Source organism: Diabrotica undecimpunctata, chromosome 1 (assembly GCF_040954645.1).
Source record: "Diabrotica undecimpunctata isolate CICGRU chromosome 1, icDiaUnde3, whole genome shotgun sequence".
Taxonomy (NCBI): Eukaryota; Metazoa; Arthropoda; class Insecta; order Coleoptera; family Chrysomelidae; genus Diabrotica; species Diabrotica undecimpunctata.
In genome coordinates this window covers 163,217,539-163,236,212 of record NC_092803.1, presented here as the reverse complement: position 1 = coordinate 163,236,212, position 18,674 = coordinate 163,217,539, and the positions used below count along the sequence as shown (strand labels likewise).

Sequence of the window (18,674 nt, the reverse complement as noted above, 5' to 3'; positions counted from 1 at the left end):
CAAAGTCTATTAATCAGGGTCTATTCATCAAAGTCTCGTAATCACAATTTGCAATTCGCATTTTCTGTCAGTCCGATTTTGTTTATGTGTCCCTTGAAGTGAGAGTGTCCTGTTAGGAGACCTACGACAATTCGTTAATCATTCCTATTCATATCTAATAGATATATGAATCTCTTCTTCGAAAGTTCATGTATAAAAGCCTTCGTATGTTTGAGACTTATTTGATCGTACCAGTGGTTACGTTTCATCTGCTCTATCCAGTCCTATTGTTACGTCCCTCCACATATTCTCAGTTTTTAAGTAATAATTTTATTATTTTATTTTTATATTTTTAATTATTTACTTAACGTGTGTGTATGCTCTGTCATCGTAAATTAATACGGACCTGTACAGCCCCCCTACTCTTAAGGGAGCAAGCGACGGGACGACACGCATATACTTCAATCTTAGTTTAGATATAGTCCTGTATAAATCGTCGCGCTAAACACTCCAGTATTTTAACCTGACAACGTGACCTTGTGAGATTTTGTTCCCGAATCGCCCAGTGCACTGAGGAAGAAGAAGAAGTATCCATCACAGCATCACAGGTACCGTAATTTGATTACATACACACATAGTATTTATATTAATTGATAAATTTACATATAACTTATTTTCATATTAAAACTAAACCAGCACCTATATAAATAAACAATTATGAGTGAATGTCTCTTATAGAACTTAGATTCATTCATTGGTCCTTCTAGCCGCATTAAAATTAGTTTAAATAATTTATTCAATTAAAAACGTGATCAAATTATATAAATTTTTAAATATTTGGGCAAAGTTTCTTACCAAAGGTCGTTTAAAATCATTGAAAAATTTCCACTATCGGTACATAAATTCCACAGCGGTAGACATCTGGCAACAGATGCGATAATCCCAACCAGGGTCTATACCTGACCCTTTGTTAAAATCGAAGTACATCCGTTGAAACTTTCCAAAAGCACGTTAAATTTCTGTTACAATCTGCAATTTAGAATTCTTTAAATACAAGGGGTTTATATGAGTATATATTTATTTTATATAACTTAGGAAATTAAAAAAAACGCAATATTAATTGAACTACTGGTTTTTAAAAATATTTTATGCGTATATTTCTAGTTACAATTAAATAAATATATATTGATTTTGTTTAAATAATACTTGGAGTGTTGTTTTTTTTTTGTTTGCTCGATTATACATACTCATATATAATAAATATTTATTCTTACTGATACTTATTGAGTTTCATAACTTTAAAAGTATTACATATATTACATATACGAGTACATATTGAACTTATTGAGATCATTCTTTAAAGGTTCTTTGTGTTACATAAATTTCTTTTTCTATATCTACAATAATGTCTTCTAGAAGTTCAAATAGAATTGTTCGTTTGCGTGCATTGAGAAACGTTGACATTTGTAAGATTAAACAAATGGAAAAGCTAGCAGAGGAAGTGTTGGTTGATGGTTCATTAATTCCAGGGTTTCTCTTTGCTGCAAAAGATTATGAAGCTATCAATACTAGCTTCAATAATCAGCATACTGAATTAATTAATTTAATTGCTGTCGAGGAAGACGCAAATTTGGATACGGAAGAAATAATTAGGTTTGAATTTGCCAATAGTATTAATAAAATAGCTTCTCTTTATTTTAAACATAATTCTTTATTAAACAATACTTCTAGTGGAACTCAAAATGTGTCCGCTGATCCACAAATCAAATCAAAACGTAACGTAAATCTTCCTAAACTAAATTTAAGTATATTTGCGGGCGAGATTACAGATTTCCCCACTTTTATAGACTTATATAATGCTCTTGTACATAATAATTCTGATCTTTCTAATATAGAGAAGTTTAGTTATCTTCTGCAATCACTTAAGGGAGTACCTTACAATTTAATTAAAAGCATTAAGCTGCAAGATTCTAATTATATAATTGCTTACAACACCTTAATTGATCGCTATGAAGGTAAACGAGACTTATCTAGAGCATTATGGAAAAATATTCAAAATGCCAGTGTGGTTAAAACTGATGATCCTGTTTCACTTAGAAAATTATTAGATATTTTCAATGAAAACTTAGCCTCTTTAGAAAAATTACTTTTTTCTCCCGCTCAATGGGACTTTATTCTAATGAATTTACTGATGGACAAATTGGATGTAGAAACAGTTAGGGCTTTCGAATTACACTTTGCTTCAAAAAATGTACCTTCCTATGAGGAAGTTTATAAGTTCGCATTGCAGCGTTGCACTTCATTGGAGTCATATAAAAGACAAGTCAGCAAAAATGTTAAATCTACTAATTCCGATACTTCTAATAACGTAAGGTATTCATCTCGTCAAACTTCTACATTTTTGACCAGTTCTGTCAAAAATAAGTGTCTATTTTGTGATTCGGATCATGCTTTATTTAAATGCAATCAATTTCTTGCTGAATCACCTCAAAAACGTTTTGACTTTGCTAAACAGAATAAATGTTGTATAAACTGCTTGTCTAAAACTCATGTTACGATCAAATGCCTTTCATCCAAAAGATGTACACATTGTAATAAAAAACATCATACTGCTCTTCATTTTGATAATCTCAATGCGAATGATCATTCTTCTTCTTCTTCTTCTCACAACGAGGTTGCTAGTTCATCTAACGATCCTATGCCTTCTGTTTCCGCCTTATCAAATACTTTGACAAATAATGTCTTGCTAGCTACAGCTACAATCTATGTTCTCGATCGTTTTGGTAAAGCCTTGGAAGTTAGAGCCTTATTAGACAGTGCGTCTCAAGCTAACTTCATTAGTAAAGAATGTGCAGACAAATTAAGTCTCCCTAAATTCAATGCGGCTTTATCGATACAAGGTCTTGATAGAATGTGCACCCCAGCCAAATCAGGCGTAAAATTGAATATTTCTTCGTCTTATGACATAAACTTTCATTGCGAGATAGATGCAATAATTCTTCCTAAAATCTGTCAAAATATGCCAACTGTTCCAATTTCTTTAGACAACTTGCCATATCTTCAACATTTAAGGTTGGCTGATAAAATGGCAAATATTCCAGGTAAAATTGATGTTCTATTAGGAGCAAATATCTTTCCTTACATCTTAACAGGAGGAATTATTAAAACCCGTAATGATCAGCTTTCAGCTCTTGAAACAAGTTTCGGTTATGTTTTGATGGGAAATATTCCACCTACAAATATAACAAATATTCATTCCTTTTTCACGTCATTTTCTGCTAATGATTCTGAGCAATTAGATGCGACATTAAAACAATTCTGGGCCATTGAGGAAGTACCAGAAGTTAAATCTTATTCTCCGGAAGACTCATTCTGTGAGAAGCTGTATACTCAAACCACTTGTAGAAATTCCGAGGGCAGATTTGTAGTAAAGCTGCCTTTCAAAAACGAAATACCTTCTTTTGGCGACACAAAACGTTTAGCCTTACAAAGATTTAGTTCTTTAGAGCGCAGATTTGCCAAAAATGAATCACTTAAGATTCAATATTCAAGCTTTATCAAAAGTTTCATAGATAATCATTATTTAAATCCTATTCAGCCAAGTACGGCAATAAATAATGCTTATTATCTACCACACCATTGTATTTACAAGGAGTCCAGTACTACTCCATTGCGCGTTGTGTTTGATGCTTCCGCACACCCCCCTAACTTTCCGTCTTTAAACGATACGTTATATTCAGGTCCAAAATTACAAAATGATCTTGTAAATTTATTGCTTAAATTCAGGTTTCATAAATATGTCTTTACTGCAGATATTAAATCCATGTTTACTCAGATTCTTATCGCTCCTGAGCAACAAAGATTTCAAAGAATACTTTGGCGTTTTTCGGAACAGGAATCTATTGCTGAATACGAACTTACTCGGGTTACTTTCGGTGTGTCTAGCTCACCATATCTTGCAATTCGTACTCTACAGCAGCTAGCACTCGACGAACCGGACTTACCTGTAGCCTCATCTATACTCCTAAAAGATACTTACGTAGACGATGTGGTGACAGGAAAGGATTCTTTAGAAAATAGTGTTCTTGCTATAAAAGAATTAATATCTTTATTGAAACGTGGTGGATTTGAGTTACGAAAATGGGCAAGTAATGCCCCTCAGTTATTCTCTCTCGCTAATATTCCTTTGGATCATATTCTGCAACAGTCTTTTTCATTTGACTTAGATCAATCTTCGTTAAAGGTATTAGGACTTGGATGGAATCCATCATCTGATGATTTCTTTTACAAAATTTTACCTCTTCAAGCTTCCTGCACAAAGCGAAATCTCTTATCCCAAATAGCTCGCATATTCGATCCTTACGGTATTCTTAATCCTGTCACTTTAGTAGTGAAGACTATTATTCAACGTCTTTGGCTACTTAATTTAGATTGGGATGCAACTCCACCTTTGGAAATTACTTCAAGGTGGGAACAATTTAAAATTGAACTGCCTATACTGTCTAAGTTTACTATACCTCGTCATATTTCTTTAAATGCAATTATTTCCTGTGAGCTTCATGGCTTTTGCGACGCTTCTTTACGTGGATCTTCTGCTGTTACATACCTTCGTGTGTGTTATGATACAGGAGTCATCAAAACTTATTTTCTTTTAGCCCGAACAAAGGTATCTCCTACCAGGGTACAAACTATTCCTCGTCTCGAGCTCAATGCAGCAGTAATTCTTAGTAAATTATTATCTTATATACTGCAGACTCTCACTATACAGTTTAGTAGAATTTACGCATGGTCAGATTCGACTGTTGTTCTTCATTGGATTAATTCACAGCCATATAAATGGAAAACCTTCGTCAGTAACAGAATTTCCTTTATTCAAGACAGGATAGCTTCAAAACACTGGCGATATATTCCTTCTTCATTAAATAGTGCAGATCACGGGTCCCGTGGACTTTTCCCCGAGGATTTCTTAAATACTCCTGCTTGGTGGGTGGGTCCGGAATTTCTTCGCACTACTGAAGATAACTGGTCATTCTCCTTGACCGATTCTATCGAACATAACTTAGAATTGAAACAGAAAAGTTGTCTTTTGTCTTTTCCATCTGATGAATTTGTCGATAATCTCTGTAATCGATTTTCTTCCTTTTCAAAATTAAAACGTATCTTTTCCTATGTTCTTAGATTTGTTGGTAACCTAAAATCAGCCAATCAACGAACAGTTGGAAAGCTTTCTATTCAGGAACAAAGTAACGCCACTAATCAACTAATTAGATTAGTGCAACAAAGATATTTGAAGGAGGAAATAGAACAGATTAAAAGTAATTCTATAAAATTCAAATATTTGAAAAAATTAAATCCCTTTTTTGATTCACATGATCTCCTAAGAGTGGGCGGAAGACGTAGCCAGTCAGAATTAGCGTATGACAAGCGATTTCCTCTTCTTTTACCTTCCAAAGGTAATTTTATTAAATTACTCATTTCGGAAATCCATATTGTACATCTACATGCAGGCATTCAAGGTACGCACTTCGCCTTGTCACAAAACTTTTGGATAATTTCATCCAAACGTGTTATTCGTAGTGTTCTTTCAAAATGTCTTTCCTGTTGGAGACTAAAACCTCAAAATTATCAGCCACCTATGGGGGCTCTTCCCGACCTACGGATATCCAAGGCCAAACCATTTTCTTGCGTTGGCGTCGACTTTGGCGGTCCTTTTCTGATACGAGCCAATAAGCTTAAAAATGCTAAGCGAACGAAAGCCTATATTTGCCTATTTGTATGCTTTGCCACTAAGGCTTTGCACTTAGAATTGGTATCCGAACTTAGTACCGAGGCATTTTTAGCCTCATTCAGACGTTTTATAGCACGCCGAGGACGTTGCTCTGTTGTCTATTCTGATTGCGGAACAAATTTTGTAGGAGCAAAATCCTATTTAGAAGACATTAAGTCACATTTTGACAAAAACGACGTCATTACATGGCATTTAAATCCTCCGGCAGCTTCCCATTTTGGTGGATTGTTTGAAGCGGGTATAAAAAGCGTAAAAACACATGTGTCTAGAGTCATAGGCGAACAGGTTTTAACCTATGAAGAATTCAACACATTACTAATACAAATAGAGGCTGTCTTAAATAGTCGTCCCTTATGTCCTGTCAGTAATGATCCAAATGATTTTTCAGTGTTAACACCTGGTCATTTTCTTACACTAGAGCCTTTAAAGATAATCCCCGATCGGGATTACAGTGATGTTAATTTAAATAGACTAAGTCGTTGGCAATTGCTGCAACGATTACATGCAGACTTTTGGCAAAGATGGAGCAGAGAATATTTACATACTCTTCATCAACGCTCGAAGTGGCATAAAAATGAGGGTAATCCTAATATAGGTACACTCGTACTAATACGTAATGAGACCAAGCCTCCCTTACAATGGCAAATGGGTCGAATTAAAACTTTAATTTTTGGTCAAGATGATATTGCTCGCGTAGCTATCGTAAAAACCGCGAAAGGTGAACTTAGGCGACCTTTGGTTAAGCTATGCCCTTTGCCTTATATTGACTAAAAATGCAAATATGCATTTTGGTGGGTGGGAATGTTACGTCCCTCCACATATTCTCAGTTTTTAAGTAATAATTTTATTATTTTATTTTTATATTTTTAATTATTTACTTAACGTGTGTGTATGCTCTGTCATCGTAAATTAATACGGACCTGTACAGCCCCCCTACTCTTAAGGGAGCAAGCGACGGGACGACACGCATATACTTCAATCTTAGTTTAGATATAGTCCTGTATAAATCGTCGCGCTAAACACTCCAGTATTTTAACCTGACAACGTGACCTTGTGAGATTTTGTTCCCGAATCGCCCAGTGCACTGAGGAAGAAGAAGAAGTATCCATCACAGCATCACAGGTACCGTAATTTGATTACATACACACATAGTATTTATATTAATTGATAAATTTACATATAACTTATTTTCATATTAAAACTAAACCAGCACCTATATAAATAAACAATTATGAGTGAATGTCTCTTATAGAACTTAGATTCATTCACCTATATCGTTCTTTCGACCGTGCTGTTTGCTATACCAACGAAAGATTCTGGGCCTATGAATGTTTCTTTTGCTCATCTCCTGGCAAGTATGTCTGCTTCTTTGTTTCCTTCAATACCAGTTCATTTATGCACCCAGAGTAAACTTATTTTTGTTACTTTTTCCGATCCGAATCAGATTCTGAAGATACTTTCAAACTAGCTTGGAATCAATTCGATTCGATTCCAGTATCTTTAATGCCACCTGACTATCCAGTATAATTCTTATAGATTTGTCATAATATAAGTGTATAAGAGTTCACATACACACAACAGACAATTGTAAATAAAATTATTAAAAATATGTTTCTACCTTTCGGATTTGGATGTGGATAGTGTGAAGACATAATTTTAGTGTTGAATTCAAATTAGTGTCACATATTATCACAGTTATTTATAATTGTGGTCTTAAGGCATAATGGAGTTAATAATTATTTACTAGTTATTAATTAGTGTTAGAGTTATTAATTTAGTATTGACATTTTATGATTGTAATTTTTTATTGATTTTTTTTATTTTTAATAATTCTGTATAGTTTTTGTTTAACAGAGATAACTAATTATCACTGGAATAATATAACCAAATAATGATATTGTTCTGAAGCTAATTGTAATTACCATTTAAATAGTAATTACCAAATAATGAAATTAAACGACCTCACAATAAATGTAAACAATGTATTTTTTAAATATTGTAATCGGCCAAGTAGTAAATTTGACATTGATCAAAATTCACAAAAAGTTCAGTACTGTAATATTATAGTACAATATGTTATACTACAGTATATTAACTGATTTTGCTTTGCTTTTAGCTTCTCAGGTATGTTAAACATAGTTAAAAATTTATAATTTGGGTGTACCTTTTATCAAACATTTACTACCTAAACATTAAGTATATTAGTCAAATATAAAGCAGGTTAGTTAAATACAGCAAGACAGATCATAATTTTTAGAGTATATAAATATATAATTATAGAATGTGGCAAATGCAAAAACGAAGAAATTTGCTATAGTCAAATATTTTTTATTGTCAGTCTTAAAAATATTTGTTATCTTGTGGTAGATATTAAAATAAGTATGTTTAGCTGTACTTCTCATTTTTACATGTAATTTTTTTTATATTGGACATACACAATAAAGATTATTCAATTTATTAGTTAATATATTTATTACACATATTATAACCCATAGATTTGTAAGCAAAAAAATAAACAAATAGATAATTCTTTTAGCAATGAATTATACTGAGGTCGGCCGAAATAAAAACAGAATTGCTATCGGTTCAAGGTCCCAAGCTATTACACGCATATGCAGATGACATAGATCTCGTTGGAAACTCCATCCTATCCACGAAAGACATCTTCAACAAGGTGGAAGGAGCAACAAGTGAAATAGGGCTGAAGATTAATGAAGAGAAGACGAAATATATGTGTATAAATAAAACGACACGAAGAGACAGAATAGGACAAAATGTGACGGTCAACACCTTCAATTTCGAAAGAGTACAACGTTTTAAGTATCTGGGGACCGTAATCACAGCTGACAACGATGTTACTGAAGAAATAAAAGACAGAATCCAATCTGCAAACCGCTGTCTATTCGCACTGGATTAGCTCATAAAATCAAAAAATCTTACAAGTTCAAAGATAAAAATCTATAAATCCATCGTCAGACCTGTAATAACATACGGATGCGAAACGTGGACCATGACCAAAGCAAACGAAGAAAAGCTCAGACGCTTTTAACGAAAAATACTTTTCGGACCTCACCATGACATCACCACAAATCAGTATAAGATCAGAACCAATATCGAATTAAAAGCGACTAAGATGGGCAGGCCACGTGCACAGACTGCATAACAAGAGACTTGTAAAACTGGTATGGGAGGAGATTCCCACAGGCAAAAGACCACTCGGACGTCCCAGAATGCGATGGAGAGATAACATCCAAGCAGATCTCCGGAAAATGAACATTCCATTTGAGACCGAACAAATTTAAAAAAAGTTGTACAGTGAGCCAAGACCCACCCAGGTTTGTAGCGCTTCGTGATGATGATGAATGAATTATACTCAAACTTTACGTATACAAAAAACTGTTGAAGAAAGTTTTGCCCATTGAACTCGACAAACATACTAACTCTTCTCTACAACAAACAAAACAACACTTTTTGAATGAAACATCCTACCGACTGACGGACTAGGTTGGTCACATGATTATTACGCGCCATGGCCTGGTCTTTTTCGTTGGTTTCGTGTAAAACACAACCACAAGGAATCGGAGTCGTGTTGTGATCGTGCCGTTGTCGTTTCGGATAATATTCTTGAGACTAATTGAACATTTGTCAGTCTAGACTAGACGGAATAGTAAGATCGGTTATACCTTTTTAGACCTAAACGGAATTCGGAAAATCTATTGAAACTTTTTTGCTATGGTTCGAGATTCTCTCATGAATGAAAAGGAGCTTATCATTAAAAGTGGACATAAAAATACCTCTGAACAGTATTAGCGATATTGATGAAGACGTACAAGAATTGCACTAAAACAATACGAGAATCGTAGTCAATATAAACAAAGTTAGTAAACATGAATTATCTAATGGCTGTAAAAAATTGTAGAAAAGCGAATGCTGGAAAAAACATGCAGGAAACACGTGAACTACATGATAAAACTAGATTAAACAAAGCTACAGCAGGGTTAAAAACTTTGGTAAACAGGTACACATAAGATAATAGTATTCAGTATTACTTGAAAAATTTATCGTTAACGGAAAATTAGCTTGAAAAGCAAGACAAAACTTAAATGGACCTTAGCTACTTAATACTCTTATTCAATTAGATAATAAACGCTGGGCCAAGAGTTTGCCTATAGCAAATCTGTTCATGGAAAGGCGGCCTCGCCTTCCAAACAAAAACATTGGAATTGTCGACTAGATCCGATTATTTTTAGTATCTCCCTATCAACTTGAAGTGCCCTTAGAAAAATTCACTGCTAAAGTTCATCAGACTAAAGACTCTTACGACACTGCTAAAGACCCTAAAGTTTCACTGATGTTTTACAGAACCTACGTGCGATCTATTGTACACTATGGTTGAATTCTGTATGGTGCCGCCAGTAAAATACATTTATTACTGCAGACTGCATTCACTTCAAATGTCTAAGAATATGCTTGGGCACCACGAAGTCTAAAATCGTCGAGAAATTATGGCAATTAAACTTATCCTGAAGCTAAGAATAAATAATAATAATCTACTTAAACAACTGTATGAGTTATCTATTGAAAACCTCTCAAATAAATATTGGTGCATAAATAATTCTCCACCACTTGCTTATGCTTTCTTAGGGTACGTTCATACCGGAGACCATCGCATCGTATCCTAGCCTAGAGCATAGTACTGATAGTGAACGCTCGCATTTAAAATAATGCATTTATTTTACGTGGCGATCGATAATAGGTACGATCCTATGGTCGGAGCGAGGATCGGCGCCTCGTTGTGAGCTCCCACTTAGAAAATAACGAGTATTCTGTGGTAGAGAAAAAAGATTACCAATATATAAAGCTGATTTTTAGGTAATATTAAATACACCAAAAGTAATTATTCCAAAGTTCACAGAATCTCCACAAATAAAATCTATTTAACTTAAATTCATATTAAGTGACCGATGGTTCCAAAAAAAGGTTATGGTGCCACAGGTTGTGCAGTTTACATTTCACATAAAAGCGAATTTTTGAAAATTAAACTTCCATCACATTGTTCAATATATTATAGTTATTATACTGTTGAAGTTCATCAGAAAATACAAATAAACGTGAATCCGAAAAAGTCCACTGGATGTAAACTGATTATTTTTAAATAAGTTATTGCAAAATGAACAACAAAATCACTGTTTTTGAATATTGTTAATAGCTTTTTTATTATTTATTAAAATTTGTTTAAATGTACCTGAGCTTAAGGGTCGTATCGTATTTAAATTGTATACAAAAGATGGACCAGATCGATTGAATAGTTTTTGCGAAATTTAATTTGTATATAAGATTTTTTGAAAAATAACCCAATTTCTTAGGCCGGTTCAGATAATTCGACTGAATGTATCTCAATAATCCGGGGCTTATTTTATTGTAAAGACGTATAGTAATATCCTACAAAAAAAAATTATATTTATGTACACAAAATGATTTAATAATAAATAGCACTTTGTAAGCTTATAAACATTTACAATAACTCGTAGAATTTAGTTCAGATTAAATCAAGAAGTATTCGGTAACTAGCTAAAAAACACAACTTTTGAACTACTTGTGTATTTTATATTCCACTACTTTACATTATTCACCGTCCTAAAATATATATGATTATATTAATGTTCTCGTCCAAATATCTTTTTGTTTGCGTTTCAAGGATAATACAAAATATTTCATTAGATTAGATCTTTTTAAAATTATAACGATTATTTTGTCAATTATTTAATGTTTTTTTGTCTATTTATTTTTGAGTATAACCTAGGACAGTTCTGAATCATAACTATTGGGAATTCAGTTACATTTACTTGTTTACCGCGAAGCGATGAAGAACAGTTTGCAATTCATTATGATAATGGTTTATATATTATTCTATAAAATGTATGCAGATTCTGTATTTATTCTTTCAAAGCGTTATAATAATGATATTGAAATTTGTATTAATAATATTGTTACATCTACAATACTACCAACTGATATTATTTATTTGATAAATACAAATATTTCAGTTAGTTATCCCGCTGTTTATATAAACACCCAACAGCCGATTAGACAATTTCTTTATTTAGAACCTACCCTGTATATTATATCAGGAAATATATCAGAAGTTGTAAAAAGTCTTTTTGATAAAATGATTTTAAACAGTAGAGCTAAATTTATATTCATCATGAACGAAATTAATAAAACTCACGTAGGCATTTTTAATAAATACTTCTTTCTTAAGATTATAATAATTCTTAAAAAGACAGGCGTTCAGTTATATAAATGTTCATCCCAGACATGTTTCCCCACCGGGGAATTATGTTTACAGATGCGAAATACGAAAGATTTTTTCGAAAAAAGAAGTTTGAATCTTTCCAAATTAGACGTGACATGGGGACCTTTTGCTCCTTTTGTTGTAAGTCCTACAGAAGGCATTCACGTAGAAGTTATAAATATGGTTGCATCATATTTACATTTGAATATTAATTATGTAGCAACGCAACATCCAGTTAACCCTTATGCTGCGGAACCCGAGTTTAAACGAAATATGTATGATTTTTCTTCTATGCCTTTCATGAACCAAACATCCCAGTTTGATAAGACCATTACATTTACAAAAGATGTATCAGTTTATGTAATACCCAGAATTATTGTTAACAATGAATGGCAAATTTTTTATCGAGAATTTGATAACAAAATTTGGATATGCTTTTCTGTGACGGTTTTATTTTTGTACGTGGTTCTACAACTCATCAATCTAACGTTTCCTTATAAAAGCAATTTCTCTGTATTTGAAATTATTTTAGGAGTCCTTTTGGGAAGCATTGGTGGAGTTAACGCTAGAACTGCTTCACATAAACTTTTGTTAACTCTGTTTATATTTTTTAGTCTCTTATTTACCACTATTTATAGAAGTAAAATGTTTGATATCATGAAGACAGATTTATCGATCCAATTAATTAAATCGAAAGAAGATATTTTAAAGTCTAATTTGAAACTTGGTATGCCTGGTGAATCGTTTGTTCAACTATTTAAGATGTCACAAAATGTATTTGATTCATCTCTAACAGCAAATGACCGCGTTATAAATTGTTTTAGTTTTCGAGCATGCGTAGATAGAGTAGCTTTCAATAAAGACATTGTAACAAAACGTTTGATCAAAGCAGTGCGATCCTTGATACCAACATTTTATTTGGATTCAAAAGGAAGACCGCTTATAGATATGATCAAAGACCCGCATGTGGTTCCTTTCCATTTCGGTATCCTTTTTCGTAAAGGACATCCTATATTCGAAAAATTTAACAAGAATATACTTTTACTTACAGAAGCTGGCTTTATCAGACATGTATGCAGAGCCCACGATAAAAAATACGAAAAGGCTATAATATTGGCACAAAACAAAAAAGTTTTGAAGTACTCGAATCTGCAATTAGGAACACTACGATCTACTTTCTTTATCTATTTAGTTGGTATAACTGCTAGTATAATTGTGTTCTCGATAGAAAGTTTCGTATAATTTTCAAATCATATCAGACATAGAGTGAGTACTATACTCATAGGAAATACGAAACTACCACCTCTATGTTCTTTACAATTGAATCTTAACAATATCTTATTCTAGTATTATTAAAGTTGATTGACTGTGGTAGCATTGCAGTATTATACAGAGAGAGTTGTCTCTGCTTTTATCCATATGCGGTATTGACCCGCGTTATTTCAATTTTTCGTAAGTTCCTGTTTTTGGTTATCATAGACACAAGTCCTGTTTAACCGTCTCCCACCACGTCTTCACCACGAAGAAAAATATCGTGGCTTCGTAATCTACGTGAATGGTTCGGGTGTAGTTCGATTGAACTTTTTAGGCGCGCTGCTAACAAAGTCGCAGTGGCCATGATGATTTCCAATCTCCGCTAGGAGTGGCACGAGAAGAAGAAGAACCACGTCTTATTTCGGATTCTCGTACTGCTTTCAGGAACTTTACAATAAGTGGTTTAAGCAAGCAAGCAATTTAATTAAACCCAGCCTGTGAGACATGTTCACCTCTAAGAATTACGTTCGGGTGTAACAATTCATTAGAGCGAGGTATATTAACTCGAGTTAAAGACATGAGTCTCTACACCGCGCTCCAATGCTCCAGACCATCCCTTTCACCCTATAGCACTCTGATGCGCGATAGGGGCACAACTATCAGCCAAATGCTCTTCATGTGGGAGTCCTACGTAATAGAACTCCAACATGGTTCCCAAACCGATTCAAGTTCAAGACAGCGTGACGCACTTTGTTCCTGTAATCTTCTAGTGACTTGTCCGCGAATCTAAAATTGCTTGCTTTTGGCTCAAGTCTCCGCTCCAGACTACGTCTAGTTCGGAGACTTGGTTCTCAAGTGTTTGGGCCCTACTTGCCCGAGTTTTTTGTTTTTTATTTAATTTGTTTTTGGTTGGCTTTCGCCAGGTTTTTGTTAGTTTTTTAAAATTTCGTTTTTATATTTTTTGTTAATTTTTTTTGTTGGATGTCTATGTGAAGGTTATATTGGTGTTCTTTTGGTCCTATCCCCTTGGGACCTACATAGTTCGGCAATTTGCAGTGTTTATCGAATTTTTAGGGCTACGAACTATGCTCTGTTGGTTCTCTGTGGGGTTTTCGTTTTTCTCTCTGGTGATTTTGTTTGTTTGTTTTCTTGTTTGACTTTCTCTCCCGTATTTATTATGTTTCCTCTCACTACTTTTTATTTTGTTTGACTTCGCTTTTATTTGGTTCCTTTATTTATTCTGCTATTTGTTGCTTAGGCCTTTTGTGTTTCCAACGGTGGAAAGCCTCATATTTAATGATCTCTTGCAGTATGGGACTAGGGTGGTTTTCCAGTTCTGCGAATTTAATCCTAGTTCTATCCTTCATTATTTCAGTCACCCTGACCTGTTGTAGTTCCCTGAATATGAAGCATTCTGCTACATATATTGGGATGTTAACAGCTTCTCTTAAGCAGCTATTGTGAACTGCTTGAATCCTCCTCTTTGTAGTGTTGCAGGTGTGTCCCCATGCGAGAGATGCGTATGTAAGTATCGGAAGGATGATACTGTTTATTATTCTTATTTTGGTTTTTGTCCTTAATTTGCTTTTTCTACCTGTGAGTCCTCTGATGGATGGCCAACATGGCTTTAGCCATATTGGCTTTTTGCACTGTGGCGTCGTAAGTGCTTTTTGAATGTGAGTTCTCGATGGAATTGTTCTGTACAGTGTTTTTCTGTTTGCTGATGATATTCTTGATATAAAAAAATGATATAAATATTGTTTATGTAAAATATAAGGGAAAAAACTTATAGACAAAAAATCAAATTGTGACCATAAATGATTGTTTTAAAAAAACGCAAGGTAAAAATACGAGTACTCTTTCATTTATTCGTCATCTAGTAACCCCCACCTATGTCTTAAAAGCTTCAGATACATGCGAAAAATTTTGCCGTGAAATCGATGATTTTTGCATAACCAGATTGGGCTAATGATAATTTTTCAGATAATGAGGTAATTATTTAGCTAAGATTTGCTTATAACGTTTTATTTATTTTTGGTTATTACTTAACTTTTCTTTTAAACGGCCATTATAAATATTCATTTTCTAAATGTAAAGATCAAAATATATGATAACAATTTTACTTTGATTTATATTTAGTAGATGATTTATGATGTTATTTAGTAGAAGCAATCAAGTTTTACTTGATATATAAATATAAAACATGAATTGTTTGCTGCAACATATATGCCTAGTATGGCTTATGTCTCTTAAAACTGTTTGTGCTAATTTGTCTATATTTAAGTCAAACATTGTTAATACAGAAGTAGAAATCTCGATTAAGCGTATATTAACTTCAACTGCATTGGACAACAATCTTATTTATATAATTAATACAGATATTACAGTGAGTTTTCCATCAATTTATTACAATTCGCAAAAGGAAATGACAATGTTGTGTAAAACTAGTCCGAGTGTGTACATAATTTCGGGAAATATAGCCAAAATTTTACTTCTACTAAGTGAATTGTCGGTACTTAATAGTAGAGGATTATTTATAATCATATGCACCGCATTTAATCAAGATCATATACAAACTTTAGATAATTATTTCATACAAAAGGTTTATATTATCGTTAAAGATGAAGATGCACATATGTATGAAGTATTTCAGTGTTCATTTAGAAGTTGCATCAAGAAAAATGTCATTCTAACATCCATCAAATTTTTTAAAGATATTAAGTTTCAGAGCTTACCCGCAGTACAAGCATTATGGGCCTTTTATCCACCTTTCGTTATTAATCCAGAAGAAGGTATCCACGTCGAGTTAATAAATATGATTGTTTCAAACATAAAATTAAAAATAAAGTACACAATGTCCCAAAATGGCGCCGACACCGTAAGTGTTGACCCAGAATTTTTTAATGCGTCTTATGATATATTTGTTAACCCCTATTTGTATCCTTCTCCGTTATTTGATAATATCTGTGGTATTACGGATGATAGAGCGGTTCTCATCTCTCCTATTATAAACATTAATAATAATTGGAAAATATTTTATAGGGAGTTCCATTTTGATGTTTGGGGATGCTTTTTTGGATTGATTCTTATACTTTGTGTAATTTTTAAAATATTTTCTACTGGTACCAATACAGTGCCAATCCTCGATATCATCGTAAGAGGTCTATTAGAGGGAGTTGGTCATATAAGAACTAGCAGTATGGCGATTAAATTGTTAATACTAAATTACACAATTTTTGGTTTATTATTTACTACTGCATACAAAAGTAAAATGGTAGATATAATGACAAATGATAAATCTACACAGCTTATAACTTCTAAGAACGATGTTTTAAAATATTCATTTAAATTTGGTATGCCTGGTCAACCCTCTATAGATGCAACAAAACATTCACAAGATCCTCTGGATACCGCTTTATTTCAAAAGGGCCTGATAGTCAATTGTTTTACTACAACTGAATGTATTAATCGTATTGCCTTTCAAAAGGATATTGTGATGCTGAAATTATTGAAGCCTTTGCAGTCAATATTACCTACAATGTATCTGGATCCCTATGGACGATCTTTGTTATACGTCACCGACAATTTTGACTACACTTTCCATTTAAATATCTTCTTTAAGAAAGGACATCATTTGTATGATATATTTAATACTAAACTTATCACTCTTAAAAACACAGGAGTTGTGGATTATCTCTACAAAAAATACAATCGAAACTACACCAAAGCTATGGTACTCGCCAAGTTACAAAACGTTAAAGGATGTTCAAGTCTGAGCTTAAAGACATTTCAAACGACGTTTTACGTGTATTTTATATTTATCATTTTTAGCATGATAGTGTTTAGTATAGAACTATATGTTGGTTATTAAACTCGCCAAAGTATTCATTTGTGCATCTAAAATTTTATTGGACCGTTCCCACCTACATTCAGACTTAAATGTAGAGTATAACTTCTTTCATTATCAGAGCTCTTAGTGGCTTGCCTTTCTCTCTCTCTCTCTCTCTCTCTCTCTCTCTCTCTCTCTCTCTCTCTCTCTATCTCTCTCTCTCTCTCTCTCTCTCTCTCTCTCTCTCTCTCTCTCTCTCTCTCTCTGTATCAAACCTTTTTATTTAGGAGCTTGTTTTCACTGTTTCAGATTTTGTTCTAAATCCTTTTCTGTGTTCTCTACTAACACTATATCACTGGCATAAATTAAGCACCAGGGAATGTTAGAATGTTAGCCTGTAGTCTCAATGTTATCTGATCCAACACTATGAGAATAAATAAGGACTAAGCACTGAGCCTTTGTGCAATCCTACTTTCACATAAAATTTATCCTACACCTGTCCAAAGACTATTTATTACTCCCTCAAACATATCTCTCACAAACTTGACATACTCACCGGGACTACTTCCTCATTGAGCGCCCATCACAGAATCTCTCGAGGAATATCATATGCTTTCTCAAGATCAGTGACTACCATATGAGCCTTTGTTCCTGAATTCCTGTATTTTCCATTAACTGCCTTATAATGAAAGTTGCATCTCTTGTTGATCTGCCTACTGATTAACGGTTATTTAAGTTTCTTCACATTTGTTTTAAATCATTTTTTTTTCTGTTCGAATTGTCGAATAAAAGCCTCTTCCCTTTTCCACCATTCACATTGGTCCTGCGACTCTTTTGATATCATCGCTCCAGCGCATTTGAGATCTTCCTCTTGGTCTCTTTGCTCCGTACGGTCGCCAGCTTCCGACTTCTTTGTTCCATCTTCCATCTTCGAGACGCTCGTTGTGTCCAGCCCATTTCCACTTTAATTTAGCTGCTTGCTTCACTGCGTGTCTTCATAAATCCGTCTGTTACTAATTACTCTCTCCCATATTTCCATGGTTGATTAAGTCGTTTTATAGCTCTCAAGTTTGTGCATTGTTTTAAACCTCCCTTGTTTTGTAAACATGTACTAATATTCTGCTTTTTCAGTCGTCTGGCATTTGTTCCACTTCCATAATTGTATTAAATAAACCTGTTAGCCAACTTGTTCCTGTCTCTCCTAAAGATGTCTCCAGGAATATCATATAGTCTAACTCCTTTACCTTTATTTATTTTTTAAAGTACCTAAACAACTTCCTCGTTTGTTATTTTTGTGACCACTGCTGTTACTGTTTCTTTTATCTGAACTGGTTTTCGCCCAAATTCGCCCAAATGTCAATAATATAATAAATTGTCAAAATACTTTTTCCATCGCGTTTTAAAATCTTTTTTTTATCTCGGATATATTAATCTGATTAAAATCTTTTGCTTTCTTCGCTCTATATTTGGCTATTTTATATATCTTTGCTTCGCCCACCCTGGTAACAACTTATGTACATTATGTTTAT

The 18,674-nt window shown here is 33.5% G+C and overlaps 1 protein-coding gene across 2 annotated transcripts in view; it reads left to right on the top strand.

Annotated features, from left to right (window-relative positions):
* Positions 1 to 18,674, top strand: part of osp (myosin phosphatase Rho interacting protein outspread) — a 554,907-nt gene that overhangs the window by 363,882 nt on the left and 172,351 nt on the right. Inside the window, exon 1 of one of the 2 annotated variants that reach the window (XR_011949803.1) lies at positions 1,156 to 6,889. The exons of the other annotated variant lie outside the window; for it this stretch is intronic. The gene's annotated coding sequence lies outside the window, so the exon portion shown is untranslated. Of the gene's footprint in view, positions 1 to 1,155; positions 6,890 to 18,674 lie in introns of those variants that run through there. 2 annotated transcript variants of the gene reach the window in all.